This window comes from Bos grunniens, chromosome 12 (assembly GCF_055505025.1).
Source record: "Bos grunniens cultivar Pamir isolate PY7600 chromosome 12, Bosgru_T2T1.0, whole genome shotgun sequence".
NCBI lineage: Eukaryota > Metazoa > Chordata > Mammalia > Artiodactyla > Bovidae > Bos > Bos grunniens.
In genome coordinates this window covers 55882793-55905212 of record NC_141176.1, presented here as the reverse complement: position 1 = coordinate 55905212, position 22420 = coordinate 55882793, and the positions used below count along the sequence as shown (strand labels likewise).

The following is a 22420-nucleotide window of genomic DNA, read 5'->3' as shown; positions in this document are numbered from 1 at the left end:
TAAAAAAAATATTAAAACCTTGTTCTACATATCTCTCTCTCAAGTCAATACTGCTCATTCTCATATGCTCCACATGTTACAGGGACAAAGCTATTGGATTAAATGTGCTTAGCTTAGCTTTCAGTTGTGTGGAGACCTTCAAGATTTTGTCCTAAAGAGCCTCTGAAAGCTTTGATCCCAACTTACTGGAATCAAACTGCTTGACATTTATTTCCACCTATTGATTTTTTATCATCATGAAGGTGCCCTTTGAAGGTTCATGCCATTCCATAACATGCTATTCATGATGAAGAGATTAAATTTATCTCATCTTTTAGCAAAAATCATAGCTTTTACAAGGCTATTATGTAAAGCAGATTTTTCAGCCATGGTGCTATTAAAATTTGAATTGGATAATTCTTTGATGGAAAGAACTGTTCTGTGTACTGTGGGAGATTTAACAGCATCTCAGTCCTTTATCCACTGGGGGCCAGCAGCATCTCTCCCCACAATTTTAGTGACAATCAGGATTATCTCCAGACATTGCCAGTGTCCTGTGAATGGAAAACTCCCCTGGTTAAGATCTACTGGCATAAAGAAATAATTTTTAAAAATTAATTCTTTCCATCATGAAATTTATAAACATGAACTGACATACAATTCAGAGTGCAGATGCAGAAAGGAAGAGCAACAAAATATTAAGAAACCTTAATCACATAAGCCTGAAAAGTTGGTCACGATTGAATTCCTAAAACAATAGATGCATTAAAAGGTTTTAGAAGGCTCATTCAAGTTAAGGTGTCTGAAATTAAGGAATAAATTCATTTCATGCTCATAAATTCATTTCATAATCATATATTCACTTCATCTATCCTTAGAATTACAAATGGATTTGATTTGGTTATAATTTTTCAGATGCTCTGAAATAAGAAAAAAGCAAAGAACCATTTAAATGCCTTCAACATAATGGATTCAGAGACAAATAAATGTATTCAATTGCAAAAGTATTAGATGGAAAAATGATAGTAACTGCATCATTATCTTTTCTTAATATGCCATTTATTGTAAAAAGAAAAAACCCAGTGATTTATAATAACCTACTTATTTCATGACATATATACTCTCAAAATCAAGATCTGAATCCTAATTGAATACAGAATAATGCTGTGTACAAAGTAATCAAATGCCATAAATATCAGATGATGAAGGTGAAGTGTGAGGTCAAAGTAACTAAGTGTCCTCCAAAAACATAATTAGTCTTTTATTTTATTGTAATAAATTTTCAAATAAGTAACAGTTATCATACTCGAACTATAAGTTGTACCATGAAGTTAGAATTCTGTGCTGTCCAAATCAACTTCTCAAATATTTGTTGTTCATTCACTAAGACGTGTCCAGCTCTTTGCAACTCCATGAACCGCAGCACACTAGGCTTGTCTGTCCTTCTCTATCTCCCAGAGTTTGCTCAAACTCATGTCCATTGATTTGGTGATGCCATCCAACCATCTCATCCTCTGTCACCCGTTTCTCCTCCTGCCCTCAATCCTTCCCAGCATCAGGGTCTTTTCCAATATGTTGGGTCTTTTCCAATGTGTCGGCCCTTCATATCAGGTGGCCAGAGTATTGGAGCTTCAGCTTCAGCATCAGTTCTTTCAATGAATATTCAGAGTTGATTTCCTTCAGGATGGACTTGTTGGATCTCCTTGCAGTCCAAGGGACTCTCAAAACTCTTCTCCAGCACCACAGTTCAAAAGCATCAATTCTTTGGTGCTCAGCCTTCTTTATGGCCCAACTCTAACATCCATAGATGACCACTATAAAACCATAACTTTGACCTTTGTAGGCAAAGTAATGTCTCTGCTTTTTAATATGCTGTCTAGGTTGGTCATAGCTTTTCTTCCAAGGAACAAGTGTCTTAATTTCATGGCTGCAGTCACCATCCACAGTGATTTTGGAGCCCAAGAAAATAAAATCTGCCACTGTTCCCATTTTTTTTCCCATCTATTTGCTGTGAAGCACGGGGACTGGATGCCATGATATTAGCTTTTTTAATTTTTTGAAAGTTAGAATTACTTTTAAAATCAAATATTCTGAAGTACATTAGTGGTGCCAACTCACTCTATAGCTGCTTCAGCTGGAGAGTTAAGACTCATTCCCTCTCTCCTCCCTTGACTTGGGGTTTTCTATTTTGTAGGAGGATGGATCCACTCCTGGTAATGATAGTGTGCACAGAATAACAAAACATCAAGAAAACTGTTTTTAAGCTACTCACATATCACTTCTCTTTCATGATAAATATAAACACAGTTACAGGTGAACAATTTACTTATTAAATTTATGGTTTGATTTACATGGGGCCAAATATGTGAATTTTATGTTCACTCCAAAGTTCTCATATAAATGTGGTTTTGATAACACTACAGAAATTAGTTACTTTGGTTTTATTACACTCATTCTAGAGAAAAGTATCCAAAAGTTGTTTTATTAAATTGACAGATGATTCCTGTATAGTTTTTAATTTATCTTCATTGTTAATTAACTAGCAGGTATAGTATTTAAGTGAAAAGACAAATGGAGATCTTTAATTTTAAAAAACTAATACAAGTGATTCAATGGTTCAACTATTCCTGCAAGGCAATCCATTCATTATAAAGTGAATTCCTATTTATACTAAAACTTTATATTTTTCTGAATTTTTAATTTTTGACTATACAAAAATATGAATTGATTTATCCACAGTCAGAAGTCTTCAATACAAAGGGAAGTGTGGCATGTTTGTTTATAACTTAACTTTTGAGTTAAATCTATATATGAATCTTGATTCTACCACTTCTTAGTTCTGTACACTTAAAAAACATCCAAAAACCCCAAAATTCTCATCTGTAAGATGAGACAACATTTTGGGTCACTGAGAGAACTAAAATGAGATCACTTTTTAAAGTGCTTAGCATGGTGACTGGCATAGAGTAATCTATCAATAATTATTTTTATTATTGCAATTTTTGTAAAAATTAATTCAAATTATTTTTTGCATATAAAAACATATATTTACATTACTTAATTTTCAGTATTACTACATGAGATACAACTTAAAAAATCATTGAATTTGTAAAGTAGTTTCATATTTTTATCTATTGCGTATTGAAATATAATTGACTTACAATATATTAGTTTTAGGAATATTCAGTTCAAATCAGTCACTCATGTTTGACTCTTTGTGACCCCAAGGACTGCAGCACACCAGGCCTTCTTGTCCATAACCAACTCCTGGAGTCCACCCAAACTCACGTCTACTGAGTCAGTGATGCCATCCAACTATCTCATCCTCTGTTGTCCCCTTCTCCTCCAGCCCTCAATCTTCCTCAGCATCAGGGTATTTTTAAAGAGTCAGCTCTTCACCTCAGGTGGCCAAAGTATTGGAGTTTCAGCCTCAGCATCAGTCCTTCCAATGAACACCCAGGACTGATCACCTTTAGGAAGGACTGGTTGGATCTCCTTGCTATCCAAGGGACTCTCAAGAGTCTTCTCCAACACCACAGTTCAAAAATATCAACGATTCAGGACTCAGTTTTCTTTACAGTCCAGCTCTCACATCCATACATGGCTACTGGAAAAACCATAGCCTTGACTAGACAGACCTTTGTTGGCAAAGTAGTGTTTCTGCTTTTTAATATACTGTCTAGGTTGGTCATAACTTTCCTCCCAAGGAGCAAGCATCTTTTAATTTCATGGCTGCAATCACCATCTGCAGTGATTTTGAAGCCCCCCAAAATAAAGTCTGACATTGTTTCCACTGTTTCCCCATTTATTTGCCATGAAGTGATGGGACTGGATGCCATGATCTTAGTTTTCTGAATGTTGAGCTTTAAACCACATTTTTCACTTTCCTCTTTCACTTTCATCAACAGGCTTTTTAGTTCCTCTTCACTTTCTGCCATAAGGGGGTATCATCTGCATATCTGAGGTTATTCATATTTCTCCCAGCAATCTTGATTCCAGCTTATGCTTCATCCAGCCCAGCGTTTCTCATGATGTACTCTGCATATAAGTTAAATAAGCAGGGTGACAATATACAGCCTTGATATACTCCTTTTCCTATCTGGAACCAGTCTGTTGTTCCATGTCCAGTTCTAACTGCTTCCTGACCTGCTTATAGGTTTCTCAAGAGGCAGGTCCGGTGGTCTGGTATTCCCATCTCTTCCAGAATTTTCCACAGTTTATTGTGATCTACACAGTCAAAGGCTTTGGCATAGTCAGTAAAGCAGAAACAGATGTTTCTCTGTAACTCTCTTTCTTTTTCCATGATCCAGCAGATGTTGGCAATTAGATCTTTGGTTCTTCTGCCTTTTCTAAAACCAGCTTGAACATCAGGAAGTTCACAGTTCATGTATTGCTGAAGCCTGGCTTGGAGAATTTTGAGCATTACTTTGCTAGCATGTGAGATGAGTGCAATTTTTTGGTAGCTTGAACATTCTTTGGCATTGCCTTTCTATGGGACTGGAATGAAAACTGACCTTTTCTAGTCCCATAGCCACTGCTGAGTTTTCCAAATTTGCTGGCATACTGAGTGCAGCACTTTCACAGCATCATCTTTCAGGATTTGAAACAGCTCAACTGGAATTCCATCACCTCCACTAGCTTTGTTCATAGTGATGCTTCCTAAGGCCCACTTGACTTTGCATTTCAGGATGTCTGGCTCTAGGTGAGTGATCACACCATTGTGATTATCTAGGTCATGAAGATCTTTTTTGTACAGTTCTTCTGTGTATTCTTGCCACCTCTTCTTAATATCTTCTGCTTCTGTTAGGTCCATACCATTTCTGACCTTTATTGAGCCCACCTTTGCATGAAATGTTCCCTTGGTATCTAATTTTCTTGAAGAGATCTCTAGTCTTTCCCATTCTATTATTTTCCTCTATTTATTTGCACTGATCACTGAGGAAGTCTTTCTTATCTCTACTTGCTATTCTTTGGAACTTTGCATTCAAATGGGTATATATTTCCTTCTCTCCTTTGCTTTTGGCTTTTCTTCTTTTCACAGCTATTTGTAAGACCTCCTCAGACAGCCATTTTGCTTTTTTGCATTTCTTTTTCTTGAGGATGGTCTTGATCACTGTCTCCTGTACAATGTCACGAACCTCCATTCATAGTTCATCAGGTATTCTGTCTATCAGATCTCGTCCCTTAAATCTATTTCTCACTTCCACTGTATAATCATTAGGGATTTGATTTAGGGCATACCTGATTGGTCTAGTTGTTTCTCCCACTTTCTTCAATTTAAGTCTGAATTTGGCAATAAGGAGTTCATGATCTGAGCCACAGTCATCAAGTCTCAATCTTGTTTTTGCTGACTGTGTAGAGATTCTCCATCTTTGGCTGCAAAGAATATAATCAATCTGATTTCGGTGCTGACCATCTGTTGATGTCCATGTGTAGAGTCTTCTCTTGTGTTGTTGGAAGAGGTTGTTTGCTATGACTAGTGTGTTCTCTTGGCAAAACTCTACTAGCCTTTGCCCTGCTACATTCTGTACTCTAAGGCCAAATCTGCCAGTTATTCCAGGTTTTTCTTGACTTCCTTCTTTTGCATTCCAGTCCCCTATAATGAAAAAGACATCTTTTGGGGCTGCTAGTTCTAAAAGGTCTTGTAGGTCTTCATAGAACCATTTAACTTCAGCTTCTTCAGTGTTACTGGTCGGGCATAGACTTGGATTACCGTGATATTGAATGGTTTGCCTTGAAAATGAACAGAGATCATTCTGTCATTTTTGAGATTGCATCCAAGTACTGCAGTTAGGACTCTTTTGTTGACTATGATGGTCACTCCATTTCTTCTAAGGGATATCTGCCCACAGTAGTAGATATAATGGTCATCTGAGTTAAATTCACCCATTCCAGTCCATTTTAGTTCACTGATTCCTAGAATGTCGACATTCATTCTTGCCCTCTCCTGTTTGACCACTTCCAATTTGCCTTGATTCATGGACCTAACATTCCAGGTTCCTATGCAGTATTGCTCTTTACAGCATCAGACTTGCTTCTGTCACCAGTCACATCCACAACTGGGTGTTGTTTTTACTTTGGCTCCATCTTTTTCATCCTTTCTGGAGTTATTTCTCCACTGATCTCCAGTAGCATATTGGGCACCTACTGACCTGGGGAGTTCTTCTTTCAGTGTCCTATCCTTTTGCCTTTTCATACGGTTCATGGGGTTCTCAAGGCAAGAATACTGAAGTGGTTTGCAATTCCCTTCTCCAGTGGACCACATTTTGTCAGAATTCTCCACCATGACCCGTCTGTCTTAGGTGGCCCTACAAGGCATGGCTTAGTTTCACTGAGTTAGATAAGGGTGTGGTCCATGTGATCAGATTAGCTAGTTTAGGAGTATAGCATGGTGATTTTACACATTATACTGCATTAAAATTTATTACAGGATAATGACTATAACTCCCTGTGCTATATAGTATATCCTTGTTTGTGTATCTATTTTATACATAGTAACTTGTATCTCTGCACTTCCTTTGTGGCTCAGCTGGTAAAGAATCTGCCTGCCATGCAGGAGATCTGGGTTCGATCCCTGGGTGGGAAGATCCCCTGAAGAAGGGAAAGTCTACCCACTCCAGTTCTGACGTGGAGAATTTCATGGACTGTATAGTCCATGGGGTCTCAAAGAGTCGGATACAACTGAGCTTTCACTTTCACTTTCAACTTGTATCTCTTAATCCTAGCTTTATAGCTTTAAATGCCAGTTTAAGTAGCTTTATACATTAATATTGATTATGCTCATTCTATTGGTTTCTAGTCATCTTTATATAATATTTATGTTCTATTCTATTTTGATTTATGTAGACTTTTTTTTTTTTAATTCAGAAAAGCTAGTGAGTTTTACCAAATTCTATTTCAGTTTCTGGTAATATGACCAATATTGATCTATTTTGATTTGTCCTAAAATAAATTATGCTGAGATTAGTAATATTGAATAATCACTCAAAAAGTTATAAGCTTAAAATCTTGCTCACTTTTTCCATTATATTCTAGATAATGTGATTTTGTTTTTTCCCTTTATCTTAGATTTTTTTTAAAAAGTATTATTCTTTATTTTAAGATGCTTAAGTCTTTGCATGTATGTGCTTAATTTTATTTTACTTAATTTCAAGTGATAATGGCCAATGCTGAGGCAGTGTAGCCTGCATCTGGTAGAATTCATTGAAGTTTTTGAGGAGAGATCAATATAGGGCCAATTTAATATATTTTTTAAAAAATAAGAGATAAATCATTTTTACATAGCAATACTTATTTACTCATTCTTCATCAGTGTATATATATATTACTGCCTATTGATTTTATGATTTGACATTTTCACATTCTTGATTGTTTCATTTTCTATATACTCATTAGCACTGAAGAATAAATATCAAACCTCTCATTGAGTGAAAGTGTTAGTCACTCAGTTGTGTCCAACTCTTTGCGACCCCATGAATTGTAGCCCATCAAGCTCCTCTGTCCATAGGAGTCTCCAAGCAAGAATACTGGAGTGGGTTGCCATTCCCTTCTTCAGGGGATCTTCCCGATCCAGGAATCAAACCCGAGGTCTCCTGCATTTCAGGCAGATTCTTTACTGTCTGAGCTTTCAGGGAAGGGCAAACCTCTCATTACAGCTATATTTTTTTTCATTTTAAGATGTCATTTCTTTTTCTAAATATGTTGAAAGAGCTTGTATTTCTAGACTTCTTTATCTATACATGTATTACCATGAAACTAATGGAAAATTTATTTTTTATTATATATGCCATGGGAATTATACCTTATTATTGATTTTTTGCTTCCCTGGTGGCTCAGATGGTAAAGCATCTGCCTGCAATGTGGGAGACTCAGGTTCAATCCCTGGGTTGGGAAGATCCCCTAGAGAAGGAAATGGCAACCCACTCCAGTGCCCTTGCCTGGAAAATCCTATGGACAGAGGAGCCTGATAGGCTACAGTCCACAAGGGTTGCAAAGATTTGGACACAACTGAGCGACTTCACTTTCTTTCACTTTATTGATTTTTAATTCCTCTTCAGCCTCTATCAATATTGCATTCTTGTATTTTATCTGGAATTTCATGAAGACACACAGATGTACCCATATTTGTATCCCATTTATTAATCATATATACAAAAATAGAACTTTATTGTTTGCATAGTACTAAGCAGGGATACACAGGACTGGAAAAGGTCAGTTTTTATTCCAGTCCCATAGAAAGGCAATGCCAAAGAACGCTCAAACTACCACACAATTGCACTCATCTCACATGCTAGTAAAGTAATGCTCAAAATTCTCCAAACCAGGCTTCAGCAATATGTGAACCATGAACTTCCTGATGTTCAAGCTGGTTTTAGAAAAGGCAGAGGAACCAGAGATCAAATTGCCAACATCTGCTGGATCATGGAAAAAGCAAGAGAGTTCCAGAAAAACATCTATTTCTGCTTTACTGACTATACCAAAGCCTTTGACTGTGTGGATCACAACAAACTGTGGAAAATTCTGAAAGAGATGGGAATACCAGACCACCTGACCTGCCTCTTTAGAAATCTGTATGCAGGTCAGGAAGCAACAGTTAGAACTGGACATGGAACAACACACTGGTTCCAAATAGGAAAGGGAGTATGTCAAGGCTGTATATTGTCACCCTGCTTATTTAACTTATATGCAGAGTACATCATGAGAAACACTGGACTGGAAGAAACATAGCTGGAATCAAGATTGCTGGGAGAAATATCAATAACCTCAGATAAGCAGATGACACCACCCTTATGGCAGAAAGTGAAGAGGAAGTCAAATGTCTCTTGATGAAAGTGAAAGTGGAGAGTGAAAAAGTTGGCTTAAAGCTCAACATTCAGAAAATGAAGATCATGGCATCCAGTCCCATCACTTCATGGCAAATAAATGGGGAAAGGGTGGAAACAGTGTCAGACTTTATTTTGGGGGGCTCCAAAATCACTGCAGATGGTGACTGCAGCCATGAAATTAAAAGACGCTTACTCCTTGGAAGGAAAGTTATGACCAACCTAGATAGTATATTGAAAAGCAGAGACATCACTTTGCCAACAAAGGTCCGTCTAGTCAAGGCTATGGTTTTTCCTGTGGTCATGTATGGATGTGAGAGTTGGACTGTGAAGAAAGCTGAGTGCCGAAGAATTGATGCTTTTGAACTGTGGTGTTGGAGAAGACTCTTGAGAGTCCCTTGGACTGCAAGGAGATCCAACCAGTCCATTCTGAAGGAGATCAGCCCTGGGATTTCTTTGGAAGGAATGATGCTAAAGCTGAAACTCCAGTACCTTGGCCACCTCATGCAAAGAGTTGACTCATTGGAAAAGACTCTGATGCTGGGAGGGATTGGGGGCAGGAGGAGAAGGGACAACAGAGGATGAGATGGCTGGATGGCATCACTGACTCGATGGACGTGAGTCTGGGTGAACTCCGGGAGTTGGTGATGGACAGGGAGGCTTGGCGTGCTATGATTCATGGGGTCGCATAGAGTCGGCCATGACTGCGTGACTGAACTGAACTGAACTGAAGCAGGGATACAGTTTTACTGTCTTCCTTATGGACGGGCAATTGTACTAGCACTATTTGTTTTTAATAATCCATCTTCTATCCAGTTTTAATTTTCCTCTCTGAGATATCAAGATTCTGCATATGTGTTAGCCTGTTTCTGAGTTCTCTGTCTTATTTGCGTGCATCTATCCCTGTTCCTGTGCAACATTTTTGAATTATCTTAACTTGATATATTTTGAAACCTGAGATCCAGTGCTGCTCTGAGGTAGCTCACAAATGGATGTAGTATCTTTTCTCTTGTCTTATATAGAGGTCCTACTCATCTCTTGGATTTGTTCTTCCCTAGGAAGGACACATACTTAGCATAGTATCCAGCATAAAATTTTCCCTTCAGAATGAGCTAAATACCTTTTCAATATTTCTTACCCCTGGACCCCTTTTATTTTCTTGATACTTTATGTTGTTGGATCAGGAACCAGACTGATGAAAAGAATTTCCTTAAGTCTTCTGGAGAGATAAGTCAGAAAGACTTACTCACTGAGATATGTGAGCAGGAGGAAACTATTTATACTGGGCTAGGAGTCCAGTTTTTGTTGTTGTTCAGTCAATAAGTCGTGTCTGACTCTTTCATGACCCCATGGACTGTAGCCTGACAGGCTCCTCTGTCCAGGGGATTTCCCAGGCAAGAATACTGGAGTGGGTTGCCATTTCCTTCTCCAGGGAATCTTCCCAACCCAGGGATCAAATCCATGTCTTCTGCACTGGCAAGCAGATTCTTTACCACAGATCCACTAGGGAAGTTCTAATAACATAAAGTATCAAGAAAATAAAATCAGAAGACTAAGAGGATATTTATAGTGTGACGTGAATATCAAAGAAATAAAGCTAGATCCCTTGAGTGTCATAACCTGTAGAAAGAAACAGGATGGTGGACCTGCAAGATAGAGTCCTGCTGCTGCTGCTGCTGCTGCTGCTGCTGCTAAGTCGCTTCAGTCGTGTCCGACTCTGTGTGACCCCATAGACGGCAGCCCACCAGGCTCCCCTGTCCCTGGGATTCTCCAGGCAGGAGGAGGATAAATGGGAGGCAGTAAGTATACAAGTCAAAGCTGGAGATGACCAGTCAGTCTCTTCTACCTTCATTACAAACTCTCTTGATCAGCAGGGGATCCCTAGTATTGAAAGATATATACTTCACTCTTTGGATGATAGAACCATCTAAGGAAATTAATATATTAATAAGCACCTTCTTGTTACATCCATTAAGCTTTGCATGGAAGAAATTTTCTTTTGCTGTCATTACTCATACTCATAGGAGGCTTCATAGGGGAAAAAAGAATTATAACATTTTGAGATCAAATCTGTAAACTCTGTCCTATAAATTCTCATGCATGAAGGGAAATTATGTCTCCAATCTTCTCTGTTTTAAAAATCTCTAATCAGGTAAATATCATTCTTGACTGTATTAGAATAACCTACATCCTTACCAGAGGGATGGGAAAAGAGAGGTTAGCATTTGATCATTACTCCAAAATGTTACTTTTTTATATTTATATGCTCTCAAAAAAATCATTTATCTATATTGTTCCAGGCCCATAAATAGCTTTGAAAACTGAATGTTTTGTTGTTGCTGTTCAGGCTCTAAGTAATGTCCAACTCCTTACAACCCCATGGAGTATAGCATGCCAGGCTTCCCTGTCCTTCACCATCTCTCAGAGTCTGCACGAACTCATGTCCATTGAGTTGGTGATGCCATCCAACCATCTCATCCTCTATCATTCTCTTCTTTTCCTGCCTTCAGTCTTTCCCATCATCTGGGTCTTTTCCAATAAGTCAGCTCATTTCATCAGATGGTCTAAGTATTGGAGCTTCAGCTTCAGCATCAATCCTTCCAATGAATATTCAGGGTTGATTTCCTTTAGGATTGACTGGTTTGATCTCCTTGCTGTCTAACGAACTCTCAAAAGTCTTCTCCAGCACCACAGTTTGAAAGCATCAATCCTTCAGCATTCAGCCTTTGTTATGGTCCAACTCTCACATCTATACATGACTGCTGGAAAAACCATAGCTTTGACTATACGGGACTTTTTCAGCAAAGTGACGTCTCCATTTTTTAATATGCTGTCTAGATCTGTCATAGCTTTTTTTCCAAGGAGCAAGCATGTAATCATCATCCATAATGCTTTTAGAGCCCAAGAACATAAAAATCTATCACTCTTTCCACTTTTTCCCCATCTATTTGCCATGAAATGATGGGACCAGATGCCATAATCTTCCTTTTTTGGATTTTGATTTTTTTTTTACTTTCATTATGATTTATTGCATACCTAAGATGTTGTTCAAATAGTAAAAGATACGGTTCTTTCAAGAGGCCTATGCATTGGTGACTAAGGTAGCTGAATATTTTTGGTGGGGTTTTTCCAAATTATTCTAGTTCTTCTTTTCGTTTCTATAAATGAACTTAAGGAAAGTATTAGTATTCAGTCTTTATAACAGCAGGGTAGTTTCTAAAATAGCAATTCTCAGAACGTGATCTGTGGACCCCTGAAAGTCTCCAAGATCCTTTTAGGGGATTTGCAATATCAAAACTACTTTCCAAATAATGGATGCTGAGTTTTACTCTCCTCTTCCACCTTCATCAAAGGGCTCTTTAGTTCCTCTTCATTTTCTGTCATTAGGGTGGTATCATATGTATATCTGAGGTTGTTGATATTTTTTCCTGCAATCTTGATTCCAGATTGTGATTCATCCAGCCTGGCATTTCGCATGATGTACTCTGCATATAAGTTAAATATGCAGGGTGACAATATACAGCCTTGACATACTCCTTTCCCAATTTGGATCCAGTCCATGTTCCATGTATGGTTCTAATTGTTGCTTAAATAGCTTTGAAAACTAAATATCTATCTCAAATCATATAATCAACAGTTAATAGAGATAGCATCACTTTTATTTCCTTTGCTTACTGAATTTATTGTTTGTTAAAATTACCAATCCTATGTAAATTACCTTGGCCTGGTCTTATAGAAAAATTTGGAGTAATATTTAATTAATTTAAATAACCTTATATTAAATAAGTTCATATATACAGTAAATGTATACACATATTTACATTTACTTTGTGTTACTTTGTTAAATATATGGAAAAGAAATGAATTACAAGGCTCTAGGATTGGAAGAAAATAAATAAAACTAAGGTAGCATCACATTTATTTTCCTGCCATGCAGGTTGGTTGCTGATGAACTCAACTTTACAACAGGACTCAAAAGATGAAATTTACAAATAAATACTATAAAAATTCAAATTTTTTAAAATATATGAATTTTAAAAAATGTATTTCCTCCATTTAAGAGTTCAACAATAATTCTCCCCCTCAGCAATTTAGACATTTTAATGCACAAATAGATATGCCTCTCAAAGTGTCAAAAGATTATTTTCATATGTTGGCAGTGTCAATCCATGCCTCTCTTTAAAAATTTGGAACTTGTTTTCTTCTAAGGCTGAGTGCAATTTGGAATAACTTTGTGTTAGCTACAAATAACAATCTTTCCAAGCCCTAGCAACCAGGCGCTGCTTTTGCAAAGGCCTTTGAAGAGTTTCTTTCACTGCCTCTACCCCTCCTCTTACATGCACTTGGGTCCCTACCATCCCATTTTTTAAACTAGAGAGAGAGAAAGAAATGAAGAAAAAAGAGAAGAGAAAAGGAAGAAAAGAATGAAGGAAGGAAAGAAAAAAGAAAGGAAGGGAAGAGGAAGAAAAATTTGTATAAAAGGATGCAGTGCAGTGTTTCACAGTTTAAAATTATCCAAAAACCAAATGTACACTTCTAACCTGCTTAAAATGCAAGTTTGGGGATACAAATCTTCAGCAAACAACAGGTTTATTGATTATAAAGATTCCAGTAGAGCTTTTTAGCCAATGTGTGCTGTTTTTGTGAAGGAGAAAAAAAAAGTGATTTGGAATTGAGCCACCTTTATTTTAAGTTCCCTAGTCAATATGTTGCCACAGCAACCAAGTTCTTGTTATCTGGGAAAAGACAGATGTCTTTGCTTCAATCAGGATGCAAAGCTTAGAGAAGCAAAAAAAGGGGGGAGAAGCAATGAAAATTCATCATTTCATTATTTGAAATGTGAATTGCTCTGAGCTGGCTTTGAGCCATAGTTCTTATCCATAGTATCCTTCAGAATGTATTCAAGTCCCTCAATATTGCAATACTTCATTGTCATTAATTAAATAATTACATTGAATGTTGTCTCATGATCCCATCAAGTTAATCATTGCCCAAAACAGTTATTATTAACTTTAAAGTAGTTCATATTATTGTGCAATGTATTGGCAAAAATTATATTTAACTTTACTTAATAAGAGAAATTGTGTCCAGAGAAAGAGAAAGACGGGAAAGCCGAGAAAGAGAAGCAGAAAGCCACCTTTACTTTTAATTAAACAGAGTTGTTTGGCTATATGTGCTTTTTCCTCTCACCCCTGAAGCTTTACTTAAAAAAAAAAAAGTGAAACAATTTATGAATGTTTAGACTAGCAAGGAAAAAAAGGAGACAGTACCAGAATAGATATTACAACAAATTTTCGAAGATGAAAAACATAGTATAGTGAGTAAATTAGCAGAATAGAGAAAGTTTCAACCGAGCTGCCTGGACAGGAGAATACTGAGCAGCAGTGAGTAAATCCAGATGGAACGACAGACTTAGATTCAAGGTCTACAGAAGTCAGAGTGTTGAGACAGAAAATCAAGAGATTGGTTAAAAAATCTGTTTCAAAAAAAAAGCCAGAGCTACACGGGGTGGGGAGGACTTTCACTTCTGAGGCTAAGATACCAGACAGACAAGGTTGAAAGGGAGCAGGTGGGCAGATCTCAAAGTAGGAAATGGAATTAAAAGTTTGCATATTATATACTACTCTACAACTTTAGCATTTTTTAAAGAAATCAACTTTATTTTTCAGAACAGTCTTAGGTGTACAGAAAAGGTAAGCAGGGAGTTCCTATGTATCTTCTTTCCTCTAAACAGTTTCTTCTTCTATTGTGGTACATTTGTTACCATTGATAAACCAACGTTTATACATTTTTATGGAAAGACAGTTTACATTGTTGTGTGTGTGTGTGTGTGTGCTATACTCTTCTGTGGTATTTTGACAAATGCATAATGTCACGTGTCTACCATTAAAATATCTTTTGGAAGAGTTTCACTGCTCTGAACATCTGTGTTTCACCTATTCATCCCTCTTGTTATTTCACCTGAACTTCTGCCAACCACTGATCTATTAATATTTACTGCTCTGGAGGACTGCCTTATATAGTGTGTTGTACCATCAAAACTAAGAATGTAGCCTTTCACCCTGGCCTTGTGCACTTAACCATACACATTGGTGAGGCCAAGCAGACTTGGTAAAGTGAAAATACACATGTTGGTACTGGAATAAGTCCTCAAGAAAGAAAATATGACAATTTTGGATACCAATTCAAGCCAACAGTATATCCCATACACATTGATATGTCCTATGAGCAGATGCCCTAAACAGGTCAGGACCAAGGACTTTAATAATTATCTCATGGTAGTTATCACTTATATATGTCTCAGCTCATCCATTTATTTAAATTTTATCCAGAGTAAATAAAACTAATGTTACTGATCCAATATCAGGATAAATAGTTTAGATTTTGCAGTTATTCACATTTATTTTCTCTTCTGGATTTCACAAGCTGCATTATCCAAGGGACCATCTCAGATAGGGATGCATTCCACAGCCACCAAGTAAAACAGCAGCTCATGGTGCACCAAAGCTTAGATCTTATGCATGAGTCTCGTGTTCTCAGGAGCTCAGTTAAGTAGTACAAATGTTCAGCTCATCACAGCAGAAAGTATTTCTTGGAAATATTTTTTGGATGACTGATCTCCTCACATAAAAAGCACAACAGTTCCTTCCCAGAATATCTGAATATTCATTTACTTTTTTATAACTGATTCTATATAATAAACTGTAAACTTCCTCACCATACACAATCACATGTATAGCCTCAAAGTTCACAACACAGTAAATCAGCTATTTTTAAAATGTTGGAATGTATCTGTATTTTCATGGCAATAATTAAATTACCATTTGGCTATATTTGATCACATATGGTACACTTAAATAGTTAAGCAATATTAGTCACCTGTTTTGTATTATACTTGTATTACTTATAATACAAATATGTTACATAGATCATACTTTGTTTTGACTATTGAAAAACTATGCCAACTCTGTTTACTTCCGTAACCTAGTAATATCATGAGCATTTCAGAGTCCCCTTGGAAATTCCTCATATTGACCCAACATCCCAAATTGCCAGAATCTACAACTAGATATCTATGATTTTTCTAAAAAAAAAAATGTTGAAACCCATGTAGCCAAACAATTTTTCCTTTGGCTGTTCATCAGAGGAATCTCAGGAGACTAAGCATTTCTATTCTAGAGCTGGAATGATTTACCCTTTCAAAGAAACATAAGGAAATAAAATAAACTCAAAATTGACTTCAGACTATTACTTTCAAAGGAAATGTAACCTACATAGAAGACCTTTAGTGAAACAACTAAATGCTTATTTAACATTTATAACATGTTAGGAGCCATATTATTGTCTATATAAAGAGTTGAAAGATATCTCCTAAGACTCCTTGAGTCACAACACTGTCAGAAGAATCCAACAAAAATCTGTTCTGTTTTATAGAATTCCTCCTAGAAAAACTACTCGAGAAATTTCTCTTAAAGAAATTGGTCAGACGATTGTTATTATGACCTAATTTGTGACTCTCAACCTGTTTTTTGATCATTAATAAAAACTAATGAAAAAGTGAAAAAGTTGGCTTAAAGCTCAACATTCAGAAAACGAAGATCATGGCATCTGGTCCCATCGCTTCATGGGAAATAGATGGGGAAACAGTGGAAACAGTGTCAGACTTTATTTTTCTGGGCTCCAAAATCACTGCAGATGGTGACTGCAGCCATGAAATTAAAAGACGCTTACTCCTTGGAAGAAAAGTTATGACCAACCTAGATAGCATATTCAAAAGCAGAGACATTACTTTGCCAACAAAGGTCCGTCTAGTCAAGGCTATGGTTTTTCCAGTGGTCATGTATGGATGCGAGAGTTGGACTGTGAAAAAAGCTGAGCACCGAAGAATTGATGCTTTTGAACTGTGGTGTTGGAGAAGACTCTTGAGAGTCCCTTGGACTGCAAGGAGATCCAACCAGTCCATTCTGAAGGAGGTCAGCCCTGGGTGTTCTTTGGAAGGACTGATGCTAAAGCTGAAACTCTGGCCACCTCATGTGAAGAGTTGACTCATTGGAAAAGACTCTGATGCTGGGAGGGATTGGGGGCAGGAGGAAAAGGGGACGACAGAGGATGAGATGGCTGGATGGCAACACCGACTCGATGGATGTGAGTTTGAGTGAACTCTGGGAGACGGTGATGGACAGGGAGGCCTGGCATGCTGCGATTCATGGGGTCACAAAGAGTCAAACATGACTGAGTGACTGAACTGAACTGAACTGAACTGAATGAAAAAGAATGCAATGATTACCAATCTCTGTATGGAGTTTGAATGGACTGCTGCTGCTGCTGCTGCTGCTGCTAAGTCACTTCAGTCGTGTCCGACTCTGTGGGACCCCATAGACAGCAGCCCACGAGGCTCCCCCGTCCCTGGGATTCTCCAGGCAAGAACACTGGAGTGGGTTGCCATTTCCTTCTCCATTGAATGGACTGGAGGACCACTATTGAGTAACTTTCAGACTTCTGATTTTCCACAAATTCATCCTGTCATTTCATCAAAATTTGTTTTCTCAAAATTCATCATGTGAGAAGATTAAGTGTATATGCTTTTCCTTATTTCTCCCCCCACATACAGCCAAAACCCTGGCATTGTTCTATAAAGCAAACATAGGAAGACTCCAGAAATGGACAGAAATAAGCAGAACAGCTGGGGAACTTGGGACCCAAAGAATGACACAATGGTCAGTTTCTGGAGTTTTCTTTTTGCCTTATATATTGCAGAGTCGGAGCTGAAGAAATTGGCAACCCAGAAATGCCAGCAGACACAAGCAAAAGGAAACAAACAAACAAACAAACAAAAAAATCCCTGCTTTTTCTAAACAAGACAAGCAGGGAAGGCAGCCCAGAGAGATACTTTTAGACAATAACTGCTTTACTCAAGGCACACATCACAGGAAAAACGAAGGCTTCATCCTCGTTTGCACCAGCAAGGACAGCGTGGAAAACCGAGCACGGATGAGGTGACCTCCTTCCACCCTCTGGGATGGTGTCAGAAGAGGACGGATGGAGATTAGGACCTTCACCAGCTCCCAAAGATAACGGGGCCGTCGTTCCATGGTATCAGTGGAGGGCCGTGGGAGCAGCAATGAGGCGCTCCTCCCTCTTTCACCAAAGAGGTGTGAGCAGAGGTTTCATGCGGAGCCAGACTTCTACCTCTGTCCAGCAGTAATGAGTGATTCTGCTCATGTGTTGGTCGCTGAGTGGAAAACCTAAGACTTCTAGGTTCACCTGGAAGTAAAGATACCGCACTGATCCCTCTTCTCCCTCTGTCCCTGCCAGGAAGAGTGTTAGTCGCTCAGTGGTGTCAGATTCTTTTCAACCCCATGGACTCTGGGGCAGATTCTTTACTGCCTGAGCCGCCAAAGATTTCCTGTCCCTGCCCAAGTGAAAGTGAAGTCACTCAGTCGTGTCCACCTCTTTGCGACCCCATGGACTGTAGCCTACGAGGCTTCTCCATCCATGGAATTTTCCAGGCAAGAGTACCGGAGTGGGTTGCCATTTCCTTTGCCAGGGGATATTCCCGACCCGGGGTTCGAACCCAGGTCTCCAGCATTGTGACCAGACGCTTTTACCATCTGAGCTGCCAGGGAAGCTGTCCCTTCCAGGATAATGTTAAACAAACCATCTAAAACAGAGGATAAATAGGATGCAGAGTTTCACAATATAGTTCCAGAAACACCGAAATATCGATTAAAAGTCACTTACTAAACAAACCAGGAAAATGTCAAGGGAAAAGAAGATAAAGATGCTAGAATTAACTGAGAAAGCAACCATTATAAAATCACTTCAACAAGCAATTATGAACGTGTTTAAACCAATTGAAAAATATAAAAACTCAGCAGACTATCTCAGCAAAGAAATGAAAGATATAAAAAAGACCAAATGAAAATTTAAGAACAGAAAAATATAACGACTGAAATAATAAAAAGCTCAATGGATGAGCTCAAACCAGATGAAGCAGGGAGATGAATCAATAAACTTGAATGTGGAAACTAGAAATTAGCGAATCTGGACAACAGAGAGGAAAATAAACCCCCCCAAAAAAGGAAATGAAAGAAAAATGAAGAGTCCCAAGGGACCTGTGGGAATATAACGAAGGATCTAACATTTGTGCCATCAGAAACCCAGAAGGAGAAAATGAAGCGGGAGGGGGCTGGAAAAGTATGCAAAAAACATGGCAAAAAGATTTCTGAATCTGGCAAAAGACACAGACCTACATACCCAAAAACTGAGTGAACTACAAACAGGATAAACCCAAAGAAATCCAATAAGAAACATTATATTCAAGCTTCTGAAGATTAAGACAAGAAAACATCTTGAAAGCAGTAGGGGAAAAAAGAAAACCACATGTTATCTAGAGGTGAAAAACAATTTTAATTACACTGGGTTTAAACTTGAGTTTGTGGGAATAGACTTTATTCTTGTTTCTATTTTTATATTTTTTCCCATTTTCTTTAAAACAAGTATTTGAATCCTGTAAAGGAAAACAATTAAATTTTAAATAGTGCTAATATATGTTTTTACTCATTTTCCAAGAGCTGAAAGAAGTGACCTGCCAGCCCAGAATTTTACATCCAGTGAAATAATTGACAGAACTCTAGGGAAAATCTGAGGACTTAACTGGTGGCTCAGATAGTAAAGCATCTGCCTCAAATGCGGGAGACCTGGGTTTGATCCCTGAGTTGGGAAGCACCCCTGGAGAAGGAAATGGCAACCCAGCAGCTCTCCAATGAAAAAAAGTTTAAGAGAAATTGTTATCATCAGATTTACCCTTCACATCAGATCCTAATAATCTGACTCACATTTTCTCCAGCATCCTGTCCTAAAAAGGTCTACCTAAACAGGAAAAAATGAAAAGGCACAAAAACTTGAAATATTTTATAGACCACTGTTGATTGTATGCACTAATGTTGAAATTAACAATAATGTTTTCTAAATTGGTTTTGTTACTCTCATTCCTTTCAGTATACACATGAAATATAATGTTTTAGCCCTTTCCGATACTATTACAGGTGGCTAATCAGATCAAATGAATCTCTTGAACTCACAAAGATTATAATTTGAGACCCAGAGTAGACAAAACCAGTTAAACCTTAGAGAGTGTTATCTCAGCAAGTCAGAATCAAACACCTGTTGTACAAATTTAAAAACTGGAGTGAAAAAAATTTAGCACTATTTCAATTTGGGTTTTGTGGTGATAGATTTCACTTCTATTTTCCTGTATTTTTTCATTTTCTTTAAAACTAGCACTTGAAGACAGTAAAGGAAAATAATTAAACGTCTAATTTGGTAAACATGATTATGAAGTTTACTCAAACTCAGATTCTAATGTAGATAATACGTGATGTGTAAATAAGTCTTTGGCAATGCACAATATAAATTTGGGAAATCTGCCTACAATGTGCTAATCTCCTTAGGATGTCTCCTCTTCATGGAGAATAAACTCTTTATTCTTTATTTTTTTTCTTTTAAATCCTCCTCCATCTGTTATTCATCTGCCCTTCTCATGCTATTTTCCTTGATAATTTCATGAGTTTTGTTTGTGTTTCTTACAAAATAGTCCTAATATTTTATCTGTTGTTTCTCGCAAGTATGTGTGTGGGTGTGTGAGGATGTCTACGTGCATTTGTGACTGTGTATATGCATTTGTACTTACCCATGTGTACTTGTGTGAATTACATCTATATATATGCCTATGATGTGTCTATCACAGTGTTAGGCACCAGGGATAGAGCCATTAACAAATGGGACACAGTTTCCGCCCACATAGAGTATAGGACCTTATACTCTTTAAACTCTTTATAAACAGTTTAAACAAACTGTTTAAAACAAGTACCTGAAAGAGAGTGCCTAATTGCTGTGAAAGCAAATACAGAATATTATGGAAGCTTGTGGCAATCATGGTCCAGTTATTTACCTGGAGGAACATTCCTGGATGGCAAATGCTTTGAGTGGCACCTCCAGGATACCTTGTAATAAGTAGTGAAGTGAAGTGAAAGTCGCTCAGTCGTCTGACTCTTTGCGACCCCATGGACTATACAGTCCATGGAATTCTCCAGGCCAGAATACTGGAGTGGGTAGCCTTTCCCTTTTCCAGGGGATCTTTCCAACCCAGGGATGAAACCCAGGTCTCCCACATTGCAGGTGGATTCTTTACCAGCTGAGCCACAAGGAAAGCCCTTGTAATAAATAGGAGGCATTCAAATAATATTTACTAGATGGATAAATAACTTATTTATTCAATTCATAGTAATAAGAAACTGGAAAGGCTGATTGTAGTAGAATGCTTTTCATTCTATTTAACAGTGATATAGTAAGAAAACACAAAGGTTCTGATAGAACTTTACTGTATCCTTTTTTTAGTCCCATGAATATTCTTAGTAGACTATATAAATGACACAGACACCAAACTGTGATTTTAGATGATAACCACAATTGTCCTTCTGTGATTTCAGGAAGAGTTTATTCTAAAATAACAAAGATTCTCAATGAGTTAAAAAGCTTGATGAGTGCACTAGCAGCATTAAGATTATTGTAGGAGTAGCACAAATCCCGCTAATTAAACAGACACACAAGCTCACCAGCACTTGGCTATCCATTAGAGCAGAAATCTTGCTGGATGCAGTCTCAACCAACAGAGCATCATCCAAAGTGCTGCTACCTGGAGACATCATTAGATTTCTGAAAATCTCCTCCAAGTTCAATTTACTGTGTTTCAGATTGTGTCTTAATGCTAATACAGGAAAAAAGTCTCATTCAAGGTTTTATTTTTTCTAAAAGATTTCATACAATCAGTGCTTGAATTACATAAGCAGTGTAATTATTAATAAATGAAAGTGACTTATAATGGCTGTTATCACTTGAGCTAGGCTCAAATAATGATGACAGTATACTAGCAGATGGGTAAGGCAGTTTAATCACCAGACTAGTAATAATTCAATTTCCTGAATCCAACGTTTGAAACTATGGATGTATTCATTGATAAATTAGGTGTGAAGTAAAGAGAACACGGAGTCTTATTTATTTTCAAGGGCTTATTATGACTTCAAGCAAATGTGTCCTTCTAGCCACTCCTTTCAAGCTCTTCTTCTCTGATTATTTCCATGTATTTTATCAGTTTTTAAAACGTGTATTTAAAACATTGGCTCTGAACGCCCTCCAACAGATCCTATTATTTTCCTTCAAAGTCATCTTTTTCAGTATGTTAAAATTACTGAAGAGAAAAGAATTTGATAGGAACTGAAACATAAAAGGAACTTTTGATTTCGTGTTTCCTAAATAAGTTACTTGAGGCACTTGAAGCCAAGAAATTTGTATTTTTCATATTTTTTAAGATTTATGAGTTTATGGTTTTGAAAAAAATGATAGAAAAAAGGCATCTAAGATAGGAAAGTACAAAACATATGGGGAAATATCTCTATGAATCCTATCACTTATAAATAACTATAATTATCTTACTATAAAGAGCATTTCAGGCATCTCCAATTACTATGTAAAATAAAGAATATACAAATAAAAGGATAGTTGGATAGCAGATGCATGGTTGGGTGGATAGATGCATAGAAAGCATGGTATTTAAAACC

The 22420-nt window shown here is 37.4% G+C and overlaps 1 protein-coding gene across 6 annotated transcripts in view; it reads right to left on the bottom strand.

Annotated features, from left to right (window-relative positions):
- The window catches only part of LOC147361797 (uncharacterized), a 331684-nt gene that overhangs the window by 62020 nt on the left and 247244 nt on the right, over positions 1-22420 (bottom strand). For 3 of the 6 annotated variants that reach the window (XR_015138279.1, XR_015138281.1, XR_015138280.1), the window contains one exon: positions 1228-22420. This exon is cut by the window's right edge and continues 24472 nt beyond it. The exons of the other annotated variants lie outside the window; for them this stretch is intronic. The gene's annotated coding sequence lies outside the window, so the exon portion shown is untranslated. Of the gene's footprint in view, positions 1-1227 lie in introns of those variants that run through there. 6 annotated transcript variants of the gene reach the window in all.